Source organism: Bactrocera dorsalis, chromosome 2, assembly GCF_023373825.1.
Source record: "Bactrocera dorsalis isolate Fly_Bdor chromosome 2, ASM2337382v1, whole genome shotgun sequence".
NCBI lineage: Eukaryota > Metazoa > Arthropoda > Insecta > Diptera > Tephritidae > Bactrocera > Bactrocera dorsalis.
In genome coordinates this window covers 70,477,473-70,503,053 of record NC_064304.1, presented here as the reverse complement: position 1 = coordinate 70,503,053, position 25,581 = coordinate 70,477,473, and the positions used below count along the sequence as shown (strand labels likewise).

General features: G+C 36.8%; 1 protein-coding gene and 1 pseudogene across 1 annotated transcript in view; both read left to right on the top strand.

The window, feature by feature from the left end:
• The window catches only part of LOC125776739 (gustatory and odorant receptor 22-like), a 106,542-nt gene that overhangs the window by 67,484 nt on the left and 13,477 nt on the right, over positions 1-25,581 (top strand). The window lies entirely within an intron of this gene.
• LOC125776731 (uncharacterized) lies at positions 19,454-21,024 on the top strand (annotated as a pseudogene).

Here is a 25,581-nt window from a genome sequence, read left to right as displayed (position 1 = left end):
TATCATTTAGACTTCTAACATTGGACGTTTTTGCTGATGCATCAAATACCACCCGAAGTTTTGTTATTATATTATTTTCTCGAATAACAGCTTCGTGTGACTTGACTTTTCTCATTTGACCAAGGTCTATATATTCTTTGATCAATTTACTGTATTCTTCTTTGCCTTTACTGTTGCTCTTGAATTTGTTTTCCATTGATATTAGACGCGCTACTGCTTTCTTACGCGATTCTCCGAATTCTTTATCTTTTTTGAATGGAATTTCTACAATAAATCTGCCATCTGCATCTCTTTTGATAGGTTCTTATTACTGCTTTAAGGTGGTGTCATCTTCTTGTATATCATCATCAGTTGATTTGTCTTCGATTTCCCAAAATCGTTCCAAATTAGATACCGCTGTCGTTTTTTTTACCAGTAACTTTTTCTTTAATTATGCCAGATTATATCCAGCCGAATTTCGTCGCTTGGCCAAGAACACAGTGACCTTTTCTAATTCCGCTTTCAATTATACTGCTGAATATATCTCCTCCAATTACCATATCAATTCTGTCTGATTTGTTGAATAACGGATCAGCAAGAGTTAAAGTTATAATTAAATGAGATATCCGGTTGTGCGCTGGTTAGAACTGGTAAAACTACGGCATTTACCTTTTCTTTGTAGTTACTTAAAAATCTTGGTTTAATTTCAACCTGAATTGTAGCTTTTGATTCACCAACTACAGCGTCAATTAAATCATATAGTTTTGTTTTTGTTTTCATTCTCGGCAGTTTTAATATCTGTGCTGCTTCTTCGGATATTGTGGTTATTTGTGATCCTTGATCTATAAGTGCGCGTAGCAATATATATTCTCCGCTTGCTGTCTTTGCTCTTATTTGCGCTGTATCTAGTATAACTGCTTTTGAGCTATTTGTTGTGGACATAACTTTTTTGCTCTCTTCGGATTCAACATGTAAGGTGTCATGATAATTTCGAAAACATTTCGTACACTTGATGTTGCTGTTGCAAATTTCTTCCCAATTATGATTTAGGCACCTGTAGCAGATTTTGTTATCCCTTACATATTTCAGCCTACCATCAATGGTTATGCTTTTGAATCTTCTGCATTGCAGTAACGTGTGACCAATAATTTTACTAGAGGAACACATCTGCTTGATTGGCTGCCTTGTTTTATTCAAGGTATTATTGACCTTGAACATATCGCTCATTTGCTGCAAGCCGGCATAAGTCAAAAAAATCGATTTTCCAGAAAACGCGCTTAAAGTTTTTAACTGACTACAACCTTACACGGTGACTCCAACCTTACACCTCTTCTCAAGCGGAGCATATAAGAGGTATTCATATGAATTTTTCACTCACCATGAAGTATGATATAACGAACAATTCTGCAGCATTAACTCAAAAATCACGTATTTTGATTTATGCCGGTCTTGCAGCAAATGAGTGATATGTTGTTTACGATTTTTACTAAGATGTTCTTTATCAGCCACTGCTTTCAATGTTTGAAAGTGTTGATCCAAAAAATCTCTGATGTCCGATATTATTGAATTTCTCTCGTCTTTTTAAATGTTTGCTCATATAATTTCAGTCCTTTTTTATCTAACTTCCGGACAATTACACGCGCTATAAATGGATCCACTTGTTCAATGCTTATTCCCAGTGACTCTATAGGGTTAAGACACTCATTTGTTGTATCCAATAGTTGTCTCACGCTTTCAGCATTGTCACAATTTATATTTGGTTGATCCATTATTCTATCCCACTGTGTTGTGAACAGAATTTTTTGGTTTTTATACCTTTGTTTTAGCAGACTCCATGCAGCTTCATAATTTTTTGTTGAAATTTGTAGGTGCTGTATTAATCGCGGAGCTTCACCTTTTAAGCAAAGACCAAGACGCAGCATTTTTTCTGTGCTCGGCAACAGCTCGTTGTTGTGTACCATTTCTTGGAACACGTTATAAAAATTTGCCCATTCTTTAATATCGCCATAGAATATTGGAATTTTTAATTTTTCTAAATCCAAGTTAGGGCGATAAGAAATAATATGCTCTTCTTTTTTAATTTCTTTTTTAAATTCTGAAGTTCTTCCTAATATTCGTCATATATTTTTTCGAATATGTGTTCAATTTCTACATTAAAATCTAATTTGCTTTTTAGATTTTGGATGTCTATGAATAAAAAGTCTAAGCCTTTATTTGATCTTTGTTGATCATTAATTCCATGCTTAGATCTTCCATTTTTCTTCTGAGGTTTTCAATTTTCATCATAAATATGGAAGTCTTTTAATCTGCATTATTGCACCGTATTTGAACTGCATCAATTTGCTGATCAAATTCGACTAGAAGTTTGTCTTTTACAATGCTTATCTTAATATATTGATTGCCTCTTCGATTTCAATCATAGTGTTCTTGTATATATTTTTCTTGTAGTAATCTTCTTTTCCTATGCCATCTGCCATTAGCTTTTCGCGGTTGGTATCGAGTTATTTTTGGTACTTTTCAAGAATTTTAATGTTTTCTTTAATGCCTTTTCTGAAATAATGTTGGATGTGTACAACACTTTTTCGGCTAAGTCTGCCTGGGCATCCAGAATTCTTTTTCTGTTTATACCCATTTCGAGAATTTTTTCGTAATACTTCTCCTATTTATTGATGAACTGCTTGTTTTTCTCCAAAGAAATCGTTGCAGGAATTTGATTTGGTCACCTAGTTGACCTAGCTGTGCCTCGAGTCACAGCCGCTGAATATCTCTTGGATAGCAGTTAGATCACTGCGTTTAGTCTCTGCTAAAACGGCTTATGCGATCGGTTTTAATACCCGTTTTACAATTTAATTTTGCCTGTATTTTTATATTATCAGAAATCTTTCATTCTGATTTTACTTTTTATTTTCCTTGCTTATATACAATTTTTAAAACTATCTTAAATAACTAAATATATGTGTATGTGTGTATGTTTGTATGTATTGAAGCATATTCCCAGTTAGAACAGTGACGGTCATGTTACCTAGTGACATGCCGCTAACGTGTGCCAGTTTAATTGTCACTTTTTCCTTATCACGTTCTTAAGAGCGAATCAAAAAACCTCCCAAAACTTTTGTATACATGTGATCTTTTATCACCTTCTCGCTCACATATTTTCTGCTGTAATAAAACTATATCCTTCTTTCTCACACTTTCATTAAACTTGGGATAAACCAATAAAACTGCTTTCAGGAAAGTGTGACGGTGCATTCTACAATAGCCTAGTTGGTAAACCGCTCGCTTGTCATTCCTCCTACCTAATGTTCGAAACTCGAAAATATAAAGATTTTTTTTATAAAATCTTTTTTTTTTTATTAATTTTAATAATAAAATAATTTTATTTAGAGTTACATTAAATTCATTTGATTCATCTTCACATTTTTTTTAATAATATAAAAATTATTTCCACAAATTATTATATAGATAGAAAAATGTATATGTACATATGTATATTTAAAAAATTATGACAATGTTATTATTCTTCAGCTTTTCACTTTCTATATTTTTTTTTTCTTAAATCTATGGTGGCTCATTTCGATGGACTTCCGCATTTGTTGCTCGAAATTTGCAAGTCCACAAGTGATGAAAGAATCTATAAAAAGTGTAATGAAAAATCAATTTAAAATACGTATTTTTATGTAAATATCTTTATATACTCGTATATAAATCTTCTGACCGTGTGTTTGCATTTGAACTGCTCCTAAACGGATGGACCGATTTTGATGAAATTTTGTGTGTATGTTCAAGGAGATTCGAGAATGGTTTAGATTTACAATTTGGTCCACTGGAAAATGTTTTTTAAATTAATTTTTCATTTGTAATTAATTGCTAATTTTAAATGTTTGACCGATGGATGGCGCTACCATCGCAGTATTCAATATTCAAACCTTAAATTGGCGTAAACGAGCATTAAACAAAATGATGCCAAGGTAAAAGGCGACATCTGTAGATCAAGTTTTCATATTGTGGACAGAGTTGTTCGTTCTTAAGAAATAAATTGGGTCATTCAATACATCTATGGGTAGCTATAATATTTTTTTCATACCTGCTAACTATTGGAGGGGGTATGTTGACAGGAAATTTACAATTGCAAAAGGTCTGGCATAAAAAATAGTGGCATAACTGAAGTCTTGATAAAAAGGTCTATTAAAATTTGAGATATACAGAAATCTTTTCGAAGCATTGCACAGAGCAAAACAATATTTAAACGGGAACGATGAATACATATATGTGTACAATTTCAAACTGATCCTTCCTGAAAAGTATTAAAATTGCTAAATATTAGGAATGGTAGAATAGAACTGCAATCAAGCACACAATGCAATGAATTAAAACTGGCTCATTTATCATTCGATGAATAATATACCACGGGCATCCCAAAAGACTGATGCCATAACCTTGCCAGCCGATTTTTTTGTCTTTTCACGCTTGGGAACCGTTTCTTAATATGCAGTCCACTAGGCTGACAATCGATTGGACTTGATTGATTTCACTGATGCACAGCCCAAATTCAATAGTATTTTTACCCCAAAAACCAATTCTTTCTTAACGCACGAAATTCTTTATGATTCATTTTTTTGCAAACTAACACAATTTGCTTCACCAAAAATGCGATTATTCCTTAAATAATATTTATAATCTAACTAATAGAAATCATATAGATGGTATTAGTAGTACTACCTATGTACCAGCCACAGTAAAACTTGGGCGGGTCCTCTAGTGTATGTATAAAATTTACCATATAATATGTTGGACAACAGAAATTTAGATAGCGGTTGCTTGTCACCCCTACCGTCCCAGTTACACAATGTCAGGAATTCGTCAGTGTACAGATGCCGCAACACATCACATACACAGGCTGCTATATATATTTCTGGACTAGGCAACACTAAGTGTTGCCAGGTCCAATCTGACATTTCCATTGGAAAGTTTGACATTTTTTAGCATAACATCACTCAGAACGTTTTGTCATTTAATCGTGAATTGTTTTATTTACAGGGAATTAAAAAATTTATCTCGGCCAAAAAATGGAATTAACTCGTGAACATTTTCGTTCGATCATTTTTCACAACTTTCGACGTGGATTATCACGACAAGAGTGCATCGATGAACTAAAATCTTTGTATGGCTATGAAGCACCATCCTATAGCACTGTGAAAAATTGGCACAACGAATTCAATCGTGGCCGACGCTCGCTCAAAGACGAATTTCGTGAGGGTCGTCCAAAAAATAGCCGTTGTGCCAGAAAACATCGATGCCGTACGTTAACTGATAATGCAAGACCGTCATGTAACATACTTTCAGATAGAGGCATGCCTATGCATTTCTCCCACCAGCATACATTCGATATTGCATGAACACCGTAAAAAAGGTTCGTTCTCGTTGGATCCCGGCCAATTTGACAATCGCTCAAAAAAAGGCTCGTGTGGATTGGTGTAAAGAAATGCTGAAAAAATACGATCGCGGTGCTTCAAAAGGCGTTTATAAGATCGTCACAGGTGGCGAATCATGGATCTATGCGTTTGAGCCCGAAACAAAACAGAAATCGACCGTGTGGGTCTTCCAAGGCGAACCAAATCCAACGAAAAAAAAAAATACATTTTCGTTGATAAATATTCCTATTTTTATTATTAGGCCAGATATAGCAGCCCTCGTACACTGTCGGAACTGCCTTTCATCTTTAAAACAAACTGTTTCTGTAATTTGAAAATATTATGCAAAATAAATATTGTTTATTGAAGAAATTGTATACATTACTAACCGTTGCTGTAGCAAATTCTTCGCACTTAAGTTTTTCTTCCATTTCCAAAGCTGCAGCTAGTGTTGTTAATGGTAGGGTGGAAGCAATTTCTGTTTGTGTGTTGTCGATTTCTTCGCCAGTCAGTCGGCATACTGATTGGTAACCTTCCCGAATTAGCACCTTACATTCGCGGACGGTTTTTTGTTGGGCCATTTCTTCGCTTTTTTGAATTATCTGAAAAGAGAACAAGTGCAGTTAGATAATACTTCAATAATGCCTAAACAATACGTTTTTTTGCATTGATGAATACTTATAGCTCAATAAAAACTTTTATGAACATCAGCTTACATTTTCTTTCAAAAAGATGTCCATCTTCCTTTCCATATTATCAACTCTGAGAAGACAATTCTTGTAGTTGGGTGGAAATAGTTTTTAACATTTTAAACACATCTGAAAAAGGTGTAAACATAATAAAGTAAAAATTCCATTTCCATCCACAGGCAAATTATTTCCTTGTTGCTTTGAAAAGCTTGCTTCAGAGTTGTAGCAACCAGAATGAAATAAATTGAAAACTAAAATGACAATTTTACATGTAACTTTTACGGGAGTCGAAGACGTTGCTGGGCATTCCTCCAAATAGGTTTCATCGAATAGCGCTGGTGAATCCATCTGATTAAGAAATAAAAATTCAGTTTAAATTACTTAACACAATATAATAAAATACCATCGGGACAATGTAATAATTACAGCGAAAAATACTAATATGAGAATTCATGAAATAGATGATGTAAAATCGGAATTAGAAGAAACTTGCCCACATGTGGAATAGAAAAATATTTATAAACTATATCGTCTTTTTCTATTTTAAACAAATGTGGGTCCAATTTATTTGCCAACAAAATACCTAAACCAGATGACGATTCCAATGGTTCTTGAAAGTAGTATTCAACACCCAAGAAACAATGTGCCGATAAAATAGCAATACCAGATTCCTCTGTCATGCCTGTAACTTTTATGGGGCCTAATTTTTGACTAAACCAATAGGAGTCTTTTTCTTTTATAAAATCTATATTAAAGGAGTTAATTTTGGATATTTTACTGCAAGTAAAATTTGAAAAATTTCTTTCTTTAAGCCTTAAATGTAATTGCTGCAGGATTGGGCTTATTTATAAGTTTTTTTAAATATTGCATGTGATTTTCAAACTTGTTAGCAGAAAAGTTATCTAGAGGACCATAATGCTTGGTACAGTCAGTTAAATGGAGTAAACCATGTACATATTATATATTGTAACTAACTAAATGGTCACCGTTTATATTTCCAAACAAGTCAACGAATTCTTCCAAGATTTGTTGGGCAACATTGGCTTCAGTGCTATAAGACTTCTTGCATGATAGTAGCCTTATACCTGCATGGAATAAGAGGAAATGGTAGTAAAGGTCACCAATGCAGTCTTTTAGGACAAATAAACCAATATACAATAAGAACTGCCTAAACTCTGTCGCTTTCCAATTGCTGATTTCATCTAAACTTGAAGGAACTAAATTTGAAAGAAATGTTTTTTTTCGTTAACTTTACATACGTTTAAAAATTTAAATTTAAAAGGATTAATGTGATGTGATCTGTCACTTCTATTTTTAAAAGATTGGTCAGTTCTTAAATGTTTTATTTGTTAAAAAAACTCTCCTTTCTTTGTGGTCACCCACTTGATCACATTTAGAACAACAACTTTTTCCAGTGTGCGACAGCACACCTGTAACAAAAACTCGAGCGGGAGCATTGCAGCAAAACAAACGAATATCAAATTTCTTCTTTACAGAATAAGTACCAACCTGAAGACCATTTTTTTAAATAATTTACTTCTTCACAAAATTCTCTTAAAAAATCATTGATGCTCCAAGGTTTTTCTGTTCCAGAAAAGCACGCAATTGTAAACGGTAATTCGTTTGGAAAATTAACTATCGATGCTAGAGTAGGCCACAATAGTTTATTCGAATTCTTGAATAATTTGAGGCCATCTATACCCACATCAAGCACAATATTATTTTCATTTTCAAGTTGAGGAAATGAATTTTTCTCAAAATGATTTTGAATTCCTCTATATAAAAAAGATCCACTTGGAATCGTTTGAATATTTACTTTTTTTCGGATGGTACCTAGGAGAAGCCTAAATGTATTTTTGTTCATATTGAGTTATTATTTTCTCTACTCACCCTTTTTCCAAATATTGTAGACTCCAAATGTTCACAAAAATGTTCACAAATTTAACAAACACAAATAGAATATTTAAGTATTTACTTTAAACAATTTTGGCATAAATACGCACAAGCACAAATCTGCACAATTCTCAATTATTGACGCGTTTTGTAACCGAATATTTTTTTTCTTCGAATTCAATTTGTCACAACGAACAAGCAAACGTCAAATTCACGGTATCATGCTGTACGTTTTCACATCCATCGTTTTCAATAAGCGGTGACAGCTAAAAAATTTGTTTGTCTTCTTTTGTTTCATTTTTGCTTAACATCTGTTGAGTGAAGAGCTTACAATATAAAACAAACAAAAGACACAATCGATTGACTTCTTACTCATTTTAAAGATTTGTGAGGGAGTGTTAGTGAAAAGTAAAAATTGTGTAAAAGTATTGGAGTTTCGGTCACGCAAGTTTTGCTAGATTGTTTATTGCTGATTGACATGGGGTTGTTTTCAAGTGTACAATTTAATACATGTATGTGTGTGTGTTTAATGTTATCTCTTCTGTAAATTTATGACTTGTTTCCCAATGCATTTTTATTTTTATTGGATGAGCATTGCATGTAAATTCATAACTATGTTTATGTATGTATGTTTGAAAATAAATATTTATTTTTTATTGTGTTTCGGCTTTGCTGATAAGTATGCATGTTCAATGATATTTGAACATTCCCGTCAATAAAATTTCGTCACAGAATAAAACAAGTTAATAATAACGAAACTGGTAATGGAACACAGTAGGGCACATGGCTCTATCCGGTATTACACCAATACTATTTTCCAAATATAAGAAAAAATTAAAGGAATTTGTAAAGAAGCCAAGTATGAACATCATCCGACTAAACCAGAGTTTGGAAAGACTCCGATACCATCCTGTCCAGGGAAACGTTACATTTATATATTTATTCCATTGAGCACGCTCTCTCGTTTTCAATAAGATAACTCACATATTGGCCGATATATAGTATGCTGTACCAAGTCAAGTAGAAGTTTGAGAATCTTTATACTAGGTGTATGGTGACCAAGAAAAGTCACCCTATTCAAATCATTTTGAAAAAAATTGATTATGAACCTTATTATAATATTTACAAAGGATTTGCTCCGAGTTTCATAGATTGACCGAAACGCGCATCTATGTATTAACGACATTATTCTACGAAATTCAAGAGTATTTCCTTATAATTCAATAAAAAAAATACTGACAAATTACTTCTTTTCTAAATTCCGGCCCGCCGCAATTGTGTTTAAGGTAGAATTAGAGGTGCTATAACATATCGCCATACCCATAACCATTGTCATAACCGTAACGATATTTAAGGTAGAATTAGAGGTGTCATAACCATATCCATATAAAACAGCTGATTGAACCAAATTTACGGGGAACAATGTTTCTAATTAGAGGTGCGTTACCATAACAACATGCCCATAACTATAACCATAGATATCAATTGAATTTTGATTTTCGCTGTAACCATAATCAGCTGTTTGTTGATTTTTTGACTTTTCATTTGAAATTTCGTTTGCATTTTGTTTTGTTCGCCTCATAATTTTGTATTTATAAATAATAATCTATTAATCAAAATGGATGATATTAAATTAATAGAATGTGCAGGAATTCGCCATGCCTATATGACAAGAGTCATGCGTTGTTCGCTTGAATTGCTTTTTTTTAGCATATAATGCTATAATATTAAGAAATAATGTATCGATTTCTTCGTCACTGCTCATTTTATTTTATTTGTGTGGCACTTTTGAAATGAAAACAAAAATTCCGAATGAAAGATCAGCTGATTATGGTTATGGCATCAATAATCGGTAATAGTAAATATCGTTACGGTTATGACAACGGTTATGGGTATGGCGATATGTTATAGCACCTCTAATTCTACCTTTACTATTATCGATTATTGGTGCCATAACCATAATCAGCTGATCTTTCATTCGGAATTTTTATTTTCATTTCAAAAGTGCCAAACACAAATAAATAAAATGAGCAGTGATGAAGAAATTGATATTTTATTTCTTAATATTATAGCATTATATGCTAAAAAAAAAACAAGTCAAGCGAACAAGGCGATGGCGTGTCCATCCTATTAATGCTAATAGGTTCTAAAACGGATACCATCAAAAAACGTTCCTGAAATTAAAAGATATGGATGAACAATAATTGTTTGCCCATACAAGAATTAATAGGAAGTTGTATGATACTTTTTTGAAGCTAATGGCACCTTCAATGTGTAAATTCAAGGAACAAATCCATGCCGAAGAGCGTTTGTCCCTCATACTTCTGTAAGTTTATGTGATTATTACTCCATTTGTTATATTTATTAAGGTGATTGTTAGGTACTTAGCATACGGAATTCTTCTTCTTCTTCTTAATTGGCGTAGACACCGCTTATGCGATTATAGCCGAGTCAACAACAGCGCGCCAGTCGTTTCTTCTTTTCGCTACGTGGCGCCAATTGGATATTCCAAGCGAGGCCAGGTCCTTCTCCACTTGGTCCTTCCAACGGAGTGGAGGTCTTCCTCTTCCTCTGCTTCCCGCGGCGGGTACTGCGTCGAATACTTTCAGAGCTGGAGTGTTTTCGTCCATCCGGACAACATGACCTAGTCTTTTAATTTGCTGAACTATGTCAATGTCGTCGAATATCTCGTACAGCTCATCGTTCCATCGAATGCGATATTCGCCGTGGCCAACGCGCAAAGGATCATAAATCTTTCGCAGAACTTTTCTCTCGAAAACTCGCAACGTCGACTCATCTGTTGTTGACATCGTCCAGGCCTCTGCACCATATAGCAGGACGGGAATTATGAGTGACTTATAGAGTTTGGTTTTTGTTTGTCGAGAGAGGACTTTGCTTCTCAATTGCCTACTTAGTCCGAAGTAGCACCTGTTGGCAAGAGTTATCCTGCGTTGGATTTCTAGGCTGACATTGTTGGTGGTGTTAATGCTGGTTCCTAAATAGACGAAATTATCTACAACTTCAAAGTTATGACTGTCAACAGTGACGTGAGTGCCAAGTCGCGAGTGCGACGACTGTTTGTTTGATGACAGCAGATATTTCGTCTTGCCCTCGTTCACTGCCAGACCCATTTCTTTTGCTTCCTTGTCCAGTCTGGAGAAAGCAGAACTAACGGCGCGGGTGTTGAGGCCGATGATATCAATATCATCGGCATACGCCAGCAGTTGTACACTCTTATAGAAGATGGTACCTTCTCTGTTGAGTTCTGCAGCCCGAACTATTTTCTCCAGAAGCAGGTTGAAAAAGTCGCACGATAGGGAATCACCTTGTCTGAAACCTCGTTTGGTATCGAACGGCTCGGAGAGGTCCTTCCCGATCCTGACGGAGCTTTTCGTGTTGCTCAACGTCAGTTTACACAGCCGTATTAGTTTTGCGGGGATACCAAATTCAGACATCGCGGCATAAAGGCAGCTCCTTTTCTTGAAATCGACGAATAGGTGGTGAGTGTCGATTCTCCTTTCACGGGTCTTTTCCAAGATTTGGCGCATGGTGAATATCTGGTCGGTTGTTGATTTACCAGGTCTGAAGCCACACTGATAAGGTCCAATCAGTTTGTTGACGCTGGGCTTTAATCTTTCACACAATACGCTCGACAGAACCTTATATGCGATATTGAGGAGGTTTATCCCACGGTAGTTGGCGCAGATTGTGGGGTCTCCTTTTTTATGGATTGGGCATAGCACACTTAAATTCCAATCGTTGGGCATGCTTTCGTCCGACCATATTTTACAAAGAAGTTGATGCATGCTCCTTATCAGTTCTTCGCCGCCGTGTTTGAATAGCTCGGCCGGCAATCCATCGGCCCCTGCCGCTTTGTTGTTTTTCAGGCGGGCAATTGCTATTCGAACTTCTTCATGGCCGGGTAATGGAACGTCTGCTCCATCGTCATCGATTGGGGAATCGGGTTCGCCTTCTCCCGGTGTTGTGCTATCACTGCCATTCAGCAGGCTGGTGAAGTGTTCCCTCCATAATTTAAGTATGCTCTGGGCATCGGTAACTAGATCACCTTGGGGGGTTCTATAGGAGTATGCTCCGGTCTTGAAACCTTCTGTAAGCCGCCGCATCTTTTCGTAGTATTTTCGAGCATTACCCCTGTCGGCCAGCTTATCCAGCTGTTCGTACTCACGCATTTCGGCCTCTTTCTTCTTCTGTCTGCAAATGCGTCTCGCTTCCCTCCTCAACTCTCGGTATCTATCCCATCCCGCACGTGTTGTGGTCGATCGTAACGTTGCGAGGTAGGCAGCCTGTTTTCTCTCCGCTGCGACACGGCACTCCTCGTCGTACCAGCTGTTCTACATACGGAATTCCTTTCAAAAAATTAGCATGGAGCTACAAAATCGGAAAGACCAATGTGAGAAACATAGTGCTGGAGACACGTGAGGCTATTTGGGAAATGCTTTCACCAATTTATCTGAGTGAACCCACGCAACAACAGTATAAAGACATCCAAACATATTGCGATAAAATGCCCTCCAAATTCAGGATCCATGACTTATAATTATAAAAAGTTTTTCAGCATTGTACTGTTGGCAGCATGTGATGCTAAATACACTTTTACAGCCATTAGCGTAGGAGCTTACGGAAGCCAGAGTGGTGGAGGTATTTTTCATGCAACGAGATTTGGCGAAGATCTGTTAGAAAATCGTTTGCCACTACCACCTGATACTCCACTTCCGTTATCTTCCCACCCGTTTCCGCATTACTTTGTTGGAGACTGTGCCTTTCCATTAAAAAATAATCTTATGAAGCCGTATCCAGGTGTAAATACAACAAGAGCTCAACGATTTTTTAATTATAGACTATCACGGGCAAGACGCGTTATTGAAAATGCATTTGGGATTTTGACAGCGAGGTGGAGAGTGCTAAGAACAACAATAGAGTTTCATCCTGAAAATGCTGAAAAAATCGTACTAGCATGTTTAGTGCTTCATAATTTCATAATGCTCCACGATATGAATCGATGGTACCGCTCAGAGCATTACACTGACGGAGATGGAAGAAATGCTGAATGGAGAAACGAATTAAGATCTTGTGGGGGACCATTGCGGTCAGCACAAACTTTTAGACGCAGGGGTCGAAACAGTGCGTATAACCACAGAGAACACCTCACCAATTATTTTATGAACAATGGTGCAGTGCCTTTTCAAAACCATATAGAGTAAAACACTTATAAACGTATATCGCTCATTTGCTGCAACGTCGTCATAACTCAAAAAACGTGATTTTTGAGTTAATAATGCAGAATTGTTCGTTATATCATACTTCATATTGAGTAAAAAATTCATATGAATACCTCTTATATGCTCCGCTTGAGAAGAGGTGTAAGGTTGGAGTCACCGTGTAAGGTTGTAGTAAGTTGAAAACTTTAAACGCGTTTTCTGGCGAATCGATTTTTTTGAGTTATGACGACGTTGCAGCAAATGAGCGATATATTAAATTGAATAAAAAACAATGTTGAAAATGTAGATTTACATGTATTTCATACATATTGATTAACAATAACAACAACAAAAAATTAATTAAATAAACACAAACACAGGTCAACAAAAAATTTTTTTTTTTTGGGTTTCTGTTCTCATGCTTGAATTCTGATTCTAGACATTGAAAAACACTTAAATATTAATTTTCAGTTCTTTAAGTTTGCTTTGGGCTGATCTACATCGATAAGTATATTTTAATTTATTTCATAAATCAAAAATTGCAGCACTTAGATTAACCCGAAACTAAACAGTACACCTACACACCACACGCATTATGACACCACACATAATTAACAAAAGGGACCGACGGACGCCGCCCGGCCTCTTTTGTTCTTCATCCGCGCGCATACACGTTTATAAAAAAATGTATTTTAATTTTTCTTTACAAAAATTATTACATAAAATATCAATTTCTTGTTATTTGACATTTATATATTATTGTTTATCACACATCTTGAATAAAAACGACTCTTGTATCTAAAAAAAAAGTTTTCTAATTATAATCTATAGTGAAATTGTAGAAAAAATATAAAAATCAGTCATTTCTGCTTAAAAATCGGAAAATTGCTCTAATTTCTACAAAAGCAAACTTTAACTGGAAAAAAAAAAATTTTCCTTATTTTTGACATAGGAGAAACTAAAATTTAACATGTAGATGTCAGACCCAAACACCGTGTTGACCGGTGTTATCAAATTACAGCCGAATTAGAGGCAAATGATATTACAGATAAAACTAACCAATATAATGAAGTAAATTTTTTTAGAAATTCCTCCCTGTTACCGTTTGTAGAGCGAACGATAGCAGGTAGAACCATAAAGCTTCTTATTGACACAGGAGCTTCAAAAAATTATATTAAACCTTTAACTGAACTAAATAACGTCACTGCAGTAAACTAATCTTTCTTAGTTAAGTCACTTCATGGCTTCAATTCCGTTAAAAAAAAATGTCCTATGCATATTTTCAACACCATAACTACATTCTTTATACTCCCAAATCTGTCAACATTCGACGGAATAATAGGATTAGACCTGCTTAATGAAGTAGGTGCTACATTGGATTTCAAACATAAAGTATTAAAAACAGCATCCGGTTCAGAAATAATTCAGTTTTTAAAATCTTCTGACGTTAATTTTACAGAGGTCGAAAGCATAGAAGTTCCCAAACAAATTCAGCCAAAATTCAGAGAAATGATAACAAAAAGACAAGGAGTATTTGCTGACCCTAATGAGGCACTGCCTTACAATACCAATATTGTTGCCACCATCCGAACAGAAGACGAAGAAGCAGTATACTCTAGATTGTACCCTTACCCAATGGGAGTCTCTGACTTTGTAAATAGCGAAGTTAGTAACTTGTTGAGAAATAATATAATTAGGCCATCTAGAGCATCACCCTACAATAACCGAGTATGGGTAGTAGATAAAAAAGGATCAGACGAACAGGGAACAAAAAAAAAAACGGCTAGTTATAGACTTTAGGAAGCTAAATTCCAAAACAATTGACGATAAATATCCCATACCAAATATAAGTGCAATTCTGTCGAATCTCGGAAAAGCCAAATATTTTACCACGCTAGACTTAAAATCTGGATTTCACCAGATATTACTTTCTGAAAAGGACAGAGAAAAAACCGCTTTTTCTGTAGCAAATGGGAAATACGAATTTTGCAGACTTCCTTTTGGTTTGAAAAATGCTCCCAGCATTTTTCAAAGAGCTATAGACGATGTACTTAGGGAGCGAATAGGAAAATCATTCTACGTTTATGTAGATGATGTTATAATTTTCTCAGAGAACATGGAAGACCATGTAAGACATATAGCATGGGTATTAGATAAACTCTATACAGCCAATATGAGGGTTTCACGAGAAAAGTCGAATTTTTTCAAAGAAAAAGTCGAGTATCTTGGGTTCGTAGTCTCACGAGGAGGCATTACAACAAACCCAAGTAAAATAGAAGCCGACTTGGGAACAGTGGTTCTAATTAAAGGGAGAGAGGTCCATAAGGACAATTTAAGATAAGTCTAAATCCCACTTTCTATTCTAAACTATATTTTTCTATTAAGGCTACCGACCGTGCTGTTTTTCGTGACTGTAGCAACTGCAAAACTATCCGATTATACACACTCGGACTACATCCCACTAATCGATGGAAATGTAGTTATCTGGCAGCATTTTAAATATCTCAGACACTCATCTAATTTAACCATGTATTCAGAAATAGCTGGCGAAACAAGATTGCTGATGAAACACTTTCCACAGTCGCATATGAAAAAAATTTTAGAATCTGATATAGGTCATATAGAAAGACTTTTAGAAACAGTTAACATTCACCATAGGCAAGCAAGGAGTATTAATTTTCTAGGAACTGCTTTGAAAGTGGTTGCTGGAACTCCAGATTTTGATGATTTTGAAAAACTAAAATTCAATCAACAAAAGCTAATTGAGTCAATAGATAGACAAGCAATAATAAATACTCGGATACAGGAACGAATTAACAAATTAACAGAAACCGTAAATACTATCGTTAATTATGCAAAAGACAAAGAAATCGACACTGTTCACCTCTATGAAACATTACTCGCAAGGGATAGAATGAGAACCTTAATCTCAGAACTTGAAACACTATTGTTATCAATTACACTCGCAAAGATTCGCGTTATTAACCCTTTTATTCTCGATTCTAAAGATATAGAAAACATGTTAAATGAGCACTCTACAGGTATGACAATAATAGATTTAATGGAACTAGCATATGTCAATGTAATACTAGATCATAATTTCCTACATTTCATAATTAAATATCCTGAACCTAGCTTAGTTTGTAAAAAGATAACTCTTTTTCCTGTCGAACACAACGGCACAATACTACATTTCGCTAAAGGCAACAACGTTTCAGATTGCGGTGATAAGATCCTGCCAATTGGAAACTGCACCAATACATTAACTAAGACTTTCTGCAAGAAATTACCTTTCACCGCTTGCGCTCAACAACTACACTCCGGTGGCACGGCACATTGCAATACTCGTCCCAGCCACCTAAAACCATTGGAAGTAATAGACGACGGTATCATCATTTTAAATGATGTAACTGCTGTTATAAAAATGGACCACAGTTCCGGAAAAACCATCTATCTATTCTCTATTCTCGAACATGAAGAATATTGTTAGACGACATCCCAGCTCAGCGACATCAGCGTTCTTGAATATCACTGGACACCAAGAAATTCTAAGTCTATCATACCTACAAAGGCTTAACATCAAGAATCTACAATACATTGGAGAAATAGATAAAAAACTGACAACAAGGCCCGCAACGTTTAGCGTGGCTATCCTCCTCATCATAGCTATTGTATTTTCTATTTTGAAGGTGCTCCAAAAATTAAAAGAAAAGAGACGCGCATCTTCCCTAAAGATTGTTATTGACAGCCTGAGGAAGCCCGAGGACGGCCTACAACTAGAAGGGGAGGAGTTAACTCAAATAGCTCATCCACAGACTTGAGTGAACAAAATTCTTATCCCACGCTAGCCACTGCGTTGGTCGCTCGATATTATTAATAGTACAACAGAAGATATTGAGAAGATAAGGAAATTCGTTATCTCACGTCAGCCACTGCATTGGTCGCCTGATGCTATTAATAGTGAAACAATGCAAAGCCACGTAGCTAATATTAAACATAGGCTCTGGATATACTTTTCTTTAGATTTAAGTTTTAGTTATAAATGGTAGCTCATAAGGTGCAGCAGTAGCTCACCAAATTATTATAAAATAAATAATTAAAAAAATAATAAATGTTTAACTTATATTTGATTTGGTCATTAATCGTTTCGATATCATGTTAAAAGACCAAGCGGTCGCACATTTGCCCATATATGTATATGTACATACAATATGTAATTATGTGAGCATGTAAACAAATGTAAAAGAACCATACGCATAGTGTCTGTAAATTTGTCTACATGCAACATATGTATGCAAATATGTACACTCAATGCTTTAGGCGAAATTTCCGTTGACACGGACAACCAATGGCGAAGCTCACATTTTTCTTTCATGTCAAAGAGTCAATATGTCGATGGACCGACGCGGCGACAAAGCGTCACAACATTGTGTTGTTGGTAGAAAATCCGAGCTGTGCCGAAACACAAACGAACGATCGCCAATTGCCACTGCTTCCCTTGCCGCTGAAACAGCTTCGCATACAAACCAGCATATGTAGATATGTATGTTTGTGTGTGAGCTTGCATACATATCGACTCAGATTTTTGCAAGCCGCGTAAAAATATATTTACATTCCTTGACAAATACAGTCAATCCCGGTTATGTGCCACAATCAAAGATACAGATGTTTGTGGTTTGTAAAAATAAAAATATAATATGGCACATAAGCGTGTGCGAATACTTAGGCGAGTGGTACTTAAAACAATAATTTCTATGTATTTCATAAAAATAAAACCTGAGCAGCAGCAAGATGTAGGGAGTTACGAGTGATGATTTTCATTTAAGCGGTGTACTACTTTACCGGGACTCACTGTACACATAACTCAAAGGAAGAATGCATCTTTGATACATTTCTTGACTTGAAAATCGACAAATAAACTATGTTGTCAATGTTATTCTATACTTATATTTGCGGGGTTGTCGCTTTTTCCTTCTCATACAAATATCAGAAATTTTTCAATTTATGATTTTTAGCTTTTGCCGCCGTCGTGAAAAGACGCTTGTAGGCAAAGGCATGCTCGGGGAGATGTAATGGTGTCTGCTTTTATGAATGAAGCGAGTTTGCCTGTAGAAAGTGCGCTTGCGTTCATGAATGAAAATGTTGTTGTTGTATGTTCTTCTACAAATTTGAGCATAGACTATTTGGCTGCCATATTGACTTGTGATGCTGGCAGTGGTGAAACTCTTCCATCTCGACCGAGTTAGCCAAAAATATTTTCACGTTCTTCGCACCGCGATCCTTCTCTGTCTATATTATACGTTCTCTGCAGTGGTGCTTCAGTATAACGAACACCGATGTAACGAATGATCAATATAACGAACGCTGTTTTTCAATACATTGATGACTCTATATAACGAAAGCTGGAAATTGGATGAACTCGTTATTACGAATGTATGGCGTTTATATTTGGTTTTGGTTGTACATATTACAACAAAAAACAATGCAGGCAGTTAAATACCCGTTAGTTCTTGTTATTATTGAGCTATTTTTTTTTAAATAATTCTATTTATTTTTTATCGCATAAATTATTTAAAAATGCCTTCAATTCGAAAACGGCTTTGCTTGGGTGACAAATTAAAACTAATTGACGACAATAAAAATGGGAAAACCCTGAAAGAAATCTCCTTGAAATATAGTATTCCAAAATCGAGTGTTTGCATAATTTTAAAAAATTGCCGGAAAGTGATAAGAAGTGTTAAAGGTACAAATGCTGGCACATTGAGACGACAATCGTTAAAGAAAGGCGAATATCATAGGATGGAAAAGGCTTTATACAAGTACAAAAATTTTTTAAAATCCAAAGCTGTGCAAATCCATAATATAAAGTATCCCAATGAAAATTTTAAGGCAAGTAATGGTTGGTTTTGTAAATTTAAAAAACGGTTTGGGATCCGAATTCCGAATGATATTAAAGCCTCTTGTAATAGGAAACTCAAAAAACCATCGTTCCTTTAAAAACAAATCACTTGCCGTGGACTATGCGCACTCAAAATGCGGGTGGATGAATATCGAAATTTTCAAAAACTGGTTTTTTAGTAAATGCGTGCTTCAGGTTTGTATATTACAACAATTTTCATGTCAATACTCCTTAATAATACTTTTAATTATAGGTTGAAGATTTTCTTGAAAGTCGAAATCAATCAAAGCGAGCAATATTACTCCTGGATAACGCTCCTAGTCATCCACCAGAAGAAGATTTGGTGACTCCAGATGGAAAAAAATGGACCAGAACGCGAAACGCCTCACCAAATTATTTTACCGAAATTCTTTACTGAGCAGTGTAGTGCAAAAATTATAAACACAGCGTTAAAGGACCTCACCCAGTTCAACTTATTGCTGCAGCTTGGGAAAAAGTTTCAGGTGTTGTTCTTCAGAAGTGTTGAAAAAACATTTTAATTAATAAAACCACACCTGACGATGAAGATGATAAGGACAATATACCTCTAGCAAATTTGCGATTCAGAGAAGACCTTTCTGTTATGGAGAGCCTACTTTCTCTTATCCATACAATGTTTCCCCAGGTACGGTTTAACTTATGCATTTGTAGAAATAATTTAAATTAATATTCAAATAAAATTTTAGACAAACTTCAACACAGATGATTTGGAAGCATGGAACAGTGTAGACAATGTACTTGTAGAAGAGAACCCGTGTGCTGAAAATGAACTAGCTACAGAGGAAGAGGAGGAAGGTGATACCGCTGCAGTTGTAGCTGCGCCGCCAATAAAGCATATTGATGCCATCGACTGCTTTGAGAAGTGTATCAAATGGTCTGAAGAAAATAACAGGAAAAAATATTTTTATTGAAAAGCCTACATCAAAAAGCACAGGATCTCAAAATTTCTCGCCCACAAAAGCAAATGAGCATAACAAATTTCTTTTCAGTTGAATAATGCTCAAATTTTGTTATAAAATTCAACTTTTATTATTTTTATTTATTTCAACCAATGCTAATGAATTCATGAATAAATAGTTATTTTTAAACATATATGGACCAATATTAATTTAGTTTTCGTTTCCGATATAACGAATATTTCAATTTAACGAACGGTCCCAACATTATATCATTCGTTATATCATATCAGGGATGGGCACATTTTTAGCCCGCAAAGTTAGCAAAGTGCGCACGGGGGCTAGATGAGGGGAATATCACTTTACGGAGAGAAGGGCATAACAAGTTGAGAAAAATTGCGAAAAAAATGAATTACATTCCTCCGTAACTTGATGTTCAGAGTGGTTGCGGCAATACTGACATTGTACACAAATTTAAGGGTGGAAGTTTACTTCATATCGGAATTGTACAGTTGTGTGAACAAAAAGAGGTAAACATAATTTGCAGAGTTTAGAGTTTCGCATTAAAATTTGTTTTTATTTACCTTTGCATGGTGAGAAATTTTAATCACTGTTAGGAAAAAATATATATATGTTATGTTATGTATCTAAAAACAATTTTATTTAATAAGAAAACAGCATATTTTAAAACTTCACAACACCTTATGGTTGTTTCTATTTTGTTCACACCACTGTACATGTGATAGATCAGTCAATGGTGGTGGAAAATACGTTGCTCTCATTTGTAAATATGGAGTGGTAAAACGTTGCTCTCACTTCCCTCTTCATGTTTGCCCGCGATGATCCCCTCACCTAGCCCGTAAAATGTGCACTCGTGCCCGCACGGGCAAAATGCCACTGAGGGCTAATGTGCCCATCCCTGGTTATATCTGTATGTGTATATGTATATACAAATATGTTCAATTATTTATTTATGTTTGCGTTTTTTTGTGTTAGATTTGAAAAAATTATGTATTTGTTTTAACAATTTGATGTACTGTTAATTTCTCCACATCGTGTTTTAAATTTCAAAATAAAAGAGTACTTTTTTTAAATAATTTTTAATAATTAATTGACCCAATGTAGGTAGGCATAGGCAGATTGTATTCCGTTTGTATTGTGTGTTTATATTCCTTCGCAATGAAGAGAGGGAGCGAAAACGGAATAAAAAAAATTGTATTTTCCGTTGTCCTCTTATGTACGAGTATGTATGTAATTTAATATATGTATAGTATACAAAATGCAATTACACTTGTTAGATAAGTACGTGGAATATGTGTGTATATACGTTTACTTTTTGTACATTATTTCAATATGTATGTAAGTATATTTGCATTTATTTTTATTTGTTTTTCTCGTTATATGTATGTGTTTTTTGTTTTTTTGCATCTCAAAATCTGCCTCTGCTTAATCCTTTATTGCAATCGTGCTTATAATTTTATAAAGGGTATTGCTAAAAAATGTTTGCAAGTAAATATACACTTGAAATAATTAGTGCTGCTGGAAAAAGTGTGTTTGAATACAAAAACCTAAGCATAAATGGCATTAAGTTAAGTTGTTAATTTTCCCAAACTGTTTTCCTGTTTTCCAAAAAATTTGGTAACAGCAAAAAATTGGTAAACGTTTTTTTTATTACAGATATTATATTTAGCTCTGTAAGGTTTACGTTCATGCATACATATGTATGTATATGCAGTATAAATTAAGTATATATGAAATGAATACGCTCACTTTGGGTTTTGTAGGGTATAACATATGAATCCTCTTCCTTATGAAGCCTTCCAGCTGTATTGTTGTTTAACAATTTGGTGTTTAGATTTGCTGCCGTTTTTGATTTTTGTTTTTATTTAAGTTTTGTTTTTTTTTTGGTTTCGCGCGCGATTTTGTGTTGCTTTTTTGCTGGTTGAACTGAGAGGTATGTATTTACACTTGTATATATGTATGTCTGAAAATATAAATTTTTATGTCACTGCACTTCTTCTTCTTAATTGGCGTAGACACCGCTTACGCGATTATAGCCGAGTTAACAACCGCGCGCCAGTCGTTTCTACTTTTCGCTACGTGGCGCCAATTGGATATTCCAAGCGAAGCCAGGTCCTTCTCCACTTGGTCCTTCCAACGGAGTGGAGGTCTTCCTCTTCCTCTGCTTCCCGCGGCGGGTACTGCGTCGAATACTTTCAGAGCTGGAGTGTTTTCATCCATCCGGACAACATGACCTAGCCAGCGTAGCCGCTGTCTTTTAATTCGCTGAACTATGTCAATGTCGTCGTATATCTCGTACAGCTCATCGTTCCATCGAATGCGATATTCGCCGTGGCCAACGCGCTAAGGACCATAAATCTTTCGCAGAATTTTTCTCTCGAAAACTCGCAACGTCGACTCATCCGCTGTTGACATCGTCCAAGCCTCTGCACCATACAGCAGGACGGGAATTATGAGAGACTTATAGAGTTTGGTTTTTGTCTGTCGAGAGAGGACTTTGCTTCTCAATTGCCTACTTAGTCCGAAGTAGCACCTGTTGGCAAGAGTTATCCTGCGTTGGATTTCTAGGCTGACATTGTTGGTGGTGTTTACGCTGGTTCCAAGATAGACGAAATTATCTACAACTTCAAAGTTATGACTGTCAACAGTGACGTGAGTGCCAAGTCGCGAGTGCGACGACTGTTTGTTTGATGACAGGAGATATTTCGTCTTGCCCTCGTTCACTGCCAGACCCATTCGTTTTGCTTCCTTGTCCAGCCTGGAGAAAGCAGAACTAACGGCGCGGGTGTTGAGGCCGATGATATCAATATCATCGGCATACGCCAGCAGCTGTACACTCTTATAGAAGATTGTACCTGCTCGATTAAGTTCTGCAGCTCGAACTATTTTCTCCAGCAGCAGATTGAAAAAGTCGCACGATAGGGAGTCGCCTTGTCTGAAACCTCGTTTGGTATCGAACGGCTCAGAGAGGTTCTTCCCGATCCTGACGGAGCTTTTGGTGCCGCTCAACGTCAGTTTACACAGCCGTATCAGTTTTGCGGGGATACCAAATTCAGACATCGCGGCATAAAGGCAGCTCCTTTTCGTGCAGTCGAAAGCAGCTTTGAAATCGACGAAGAGGTGGTGTGTGTCGATTCTCCTTTCACGGGTCTTTTCCAAGATTTGGCTCATGGTGAATATCTGGTCGGTTGTTGATTTTCCAGGTCTAAAGCCACACTGATAAGGTCCAATCAGTTCGTTGACGGTGGGCTTTAATCTTTCACACAATACGCTCGATAGAACCTTATATGCGATGTTGAGGACGCTAATCCCACGGTAGTTGGCGCAGATTGTGGGGTCTCCTTTTTTATTGATTGGGCATAGCACACTTAAATTCCAGTCGTTGGGCATGCTTTCGTCCGACCATATTTTACAAAGAAGCTGATGCATGCTCCTTATCAGTTCTTCGCCGCCGTGTTTGAATAGCTCGGCCGGCAATCCATCGGCCCCTGCCGCTTTGTTGTTCTTCAGGCGGGTAATTGCTATTCGAACTTCTTCCTGGTCGGGTAATGGAACGTCTGCTCCATCGTCATCGATTGGGGAATCGGGTTCGCCTTCTCCCGGTGTTGTGCTTTCACTGCCATTCAGCAGGCTGGAGAAGTGTTCCCTCCATAATTTAAGTATGCTCTGGGCATCGGTAACTAGATCACCTTTGGGGGTTCTACAAGAGTATGCTCCGGTCTTGAAACCTTCTGTAAGCCGCCGCATCTTTTCGTAGAATTTTCTAGCATTACCCCTGTCGGCCAGCTTATCGAGCTGTTCGTACTCACGCATTTCGGCCTCTTTCTTCTTCTGTCTGCAAATGCGTCTCGCTTCCCTCTTCAACTCTCGGTATCTATCCCATCCCGCACGTGTTGTGGTCGATCGTAACGTTGCGAGGTAGGCAGCCTGTTTTCTCTCCGCTGCGACACGGCACTCCTCGTCGTACCAGCTGTTCTTTTGCCCTTTCCGAAAACCAATGGTTTCGGTTGCAGCTGTACGTAAGGAGTTTGAAATGCCGTCCCACAGTTCCCTTATACCGAATTGTTGATGAGTGCTCTCAGAGAGCAGGAGTGCAAGCCGAGTAGAAAAACGTTCGGTTGTCTGTTGTGATTGCAGCTTCTCGACGTCGAACCTTCCTTGTGTTTGTTGGCGTGCGTTTTTTGCTGCACAGAGGCGGGTGCGAATTTTGGCTGCAACAATATAGTGGTCCGAGTCGATGTTAGGACCTCGGAGCGCACGCACATCTGACAAACACTGGAGACGTGTCTTCCGTCTATCACAACATGATCGATCTGGTTGGTGGTTTTTCGATCCGGAGACAGCCAGGTAGCTTGATGTATCTTCTTATGCTGGAATCTAGTACTACAGATAACCATATTTCGGGCCCCTGCGAAGTCGATCAGCCTCAACCCATTTGGGGATGTTTCGTCGTGGAGGCTGAACTTACCGACCGTAGTGCCAAAGATACCTTCTTTGCCCACCCTGGCGTTAAAGTCGCCAAGCACGATTTTGACATCGTGGTGGGGGCATCTCTCATAAGTGCGCTCCAAGCACTCATAAAAGGCATCTTTGGTCATATCGTCCTTCTCTTCCGTCGGGGCGTGGGCGCAAATCAGCGATATGTTGAAGAACCTCGCTTTGATGCGGATTGTGGCTAGACGTTCATTCACCGCAGTGAATGATAGTACTCGGCGACGAAGTCTCGCTCCCACCACGAATCCAACACCAAACTTGCGCTCCTTTATATGGCCACTGTAGTAAATGTCACAAGGACCTACTTGTCTCTGTCCTTGTCCCGTCCATCGCATTTCTTGGACGGCGGTGATGTCAGCCTTTATTTTCACGAGGACATCAACCAGCTGGGCAGCGGCACCTTCCCAATTAAGGGACCGGACATTCCAGGTGCATGCCCTCAATTTGTAGTCCTTATTTCGTTTGCCATGGTCGTCATCAAAAGGGGGGTCACTCATCCGAGGCTTGTTGTTCCTTTTCATTGGGGGTGTTTTTTTACGTGGCGGGTCCCAAACCCAGCGCACAAGAGGATACTTGGTCAAAGACCGGAAGTCGTGAGCTGCTTGTGTCATATTTGCAAAGAATCGTTTCTGGCCACTCCCAAGTGAATGGCGATCAGAGAACTTTCCTCACTTGCGTGAATTTCTACACATGACTCCATCCTCCATGTCACTGCACACTTTTCTCTTTTTTGATATGTATATATTTTATTGTTTTTTAATATGTTATACATATTTTTCGTTTTTTTTTTTTAAGTGAAAACTTCTTATGGCGCGTTGGGCACTTTTGTGGGTGAACATTTTCAGCCGTTCTCCCGACAGATGAGATTTTACACAGATACGAGTACATATACTCCGCGTGTATCCTAATAATATATGTATACATATATACTATACGCGCTCTTTGCAAGGGCATTCGTTCGTGCTCTCACGACAGATGAGATTACATACCTATATGTATACTCAGAGCTATTTTCAGGCATTTTGCTTATTAATATGCAGT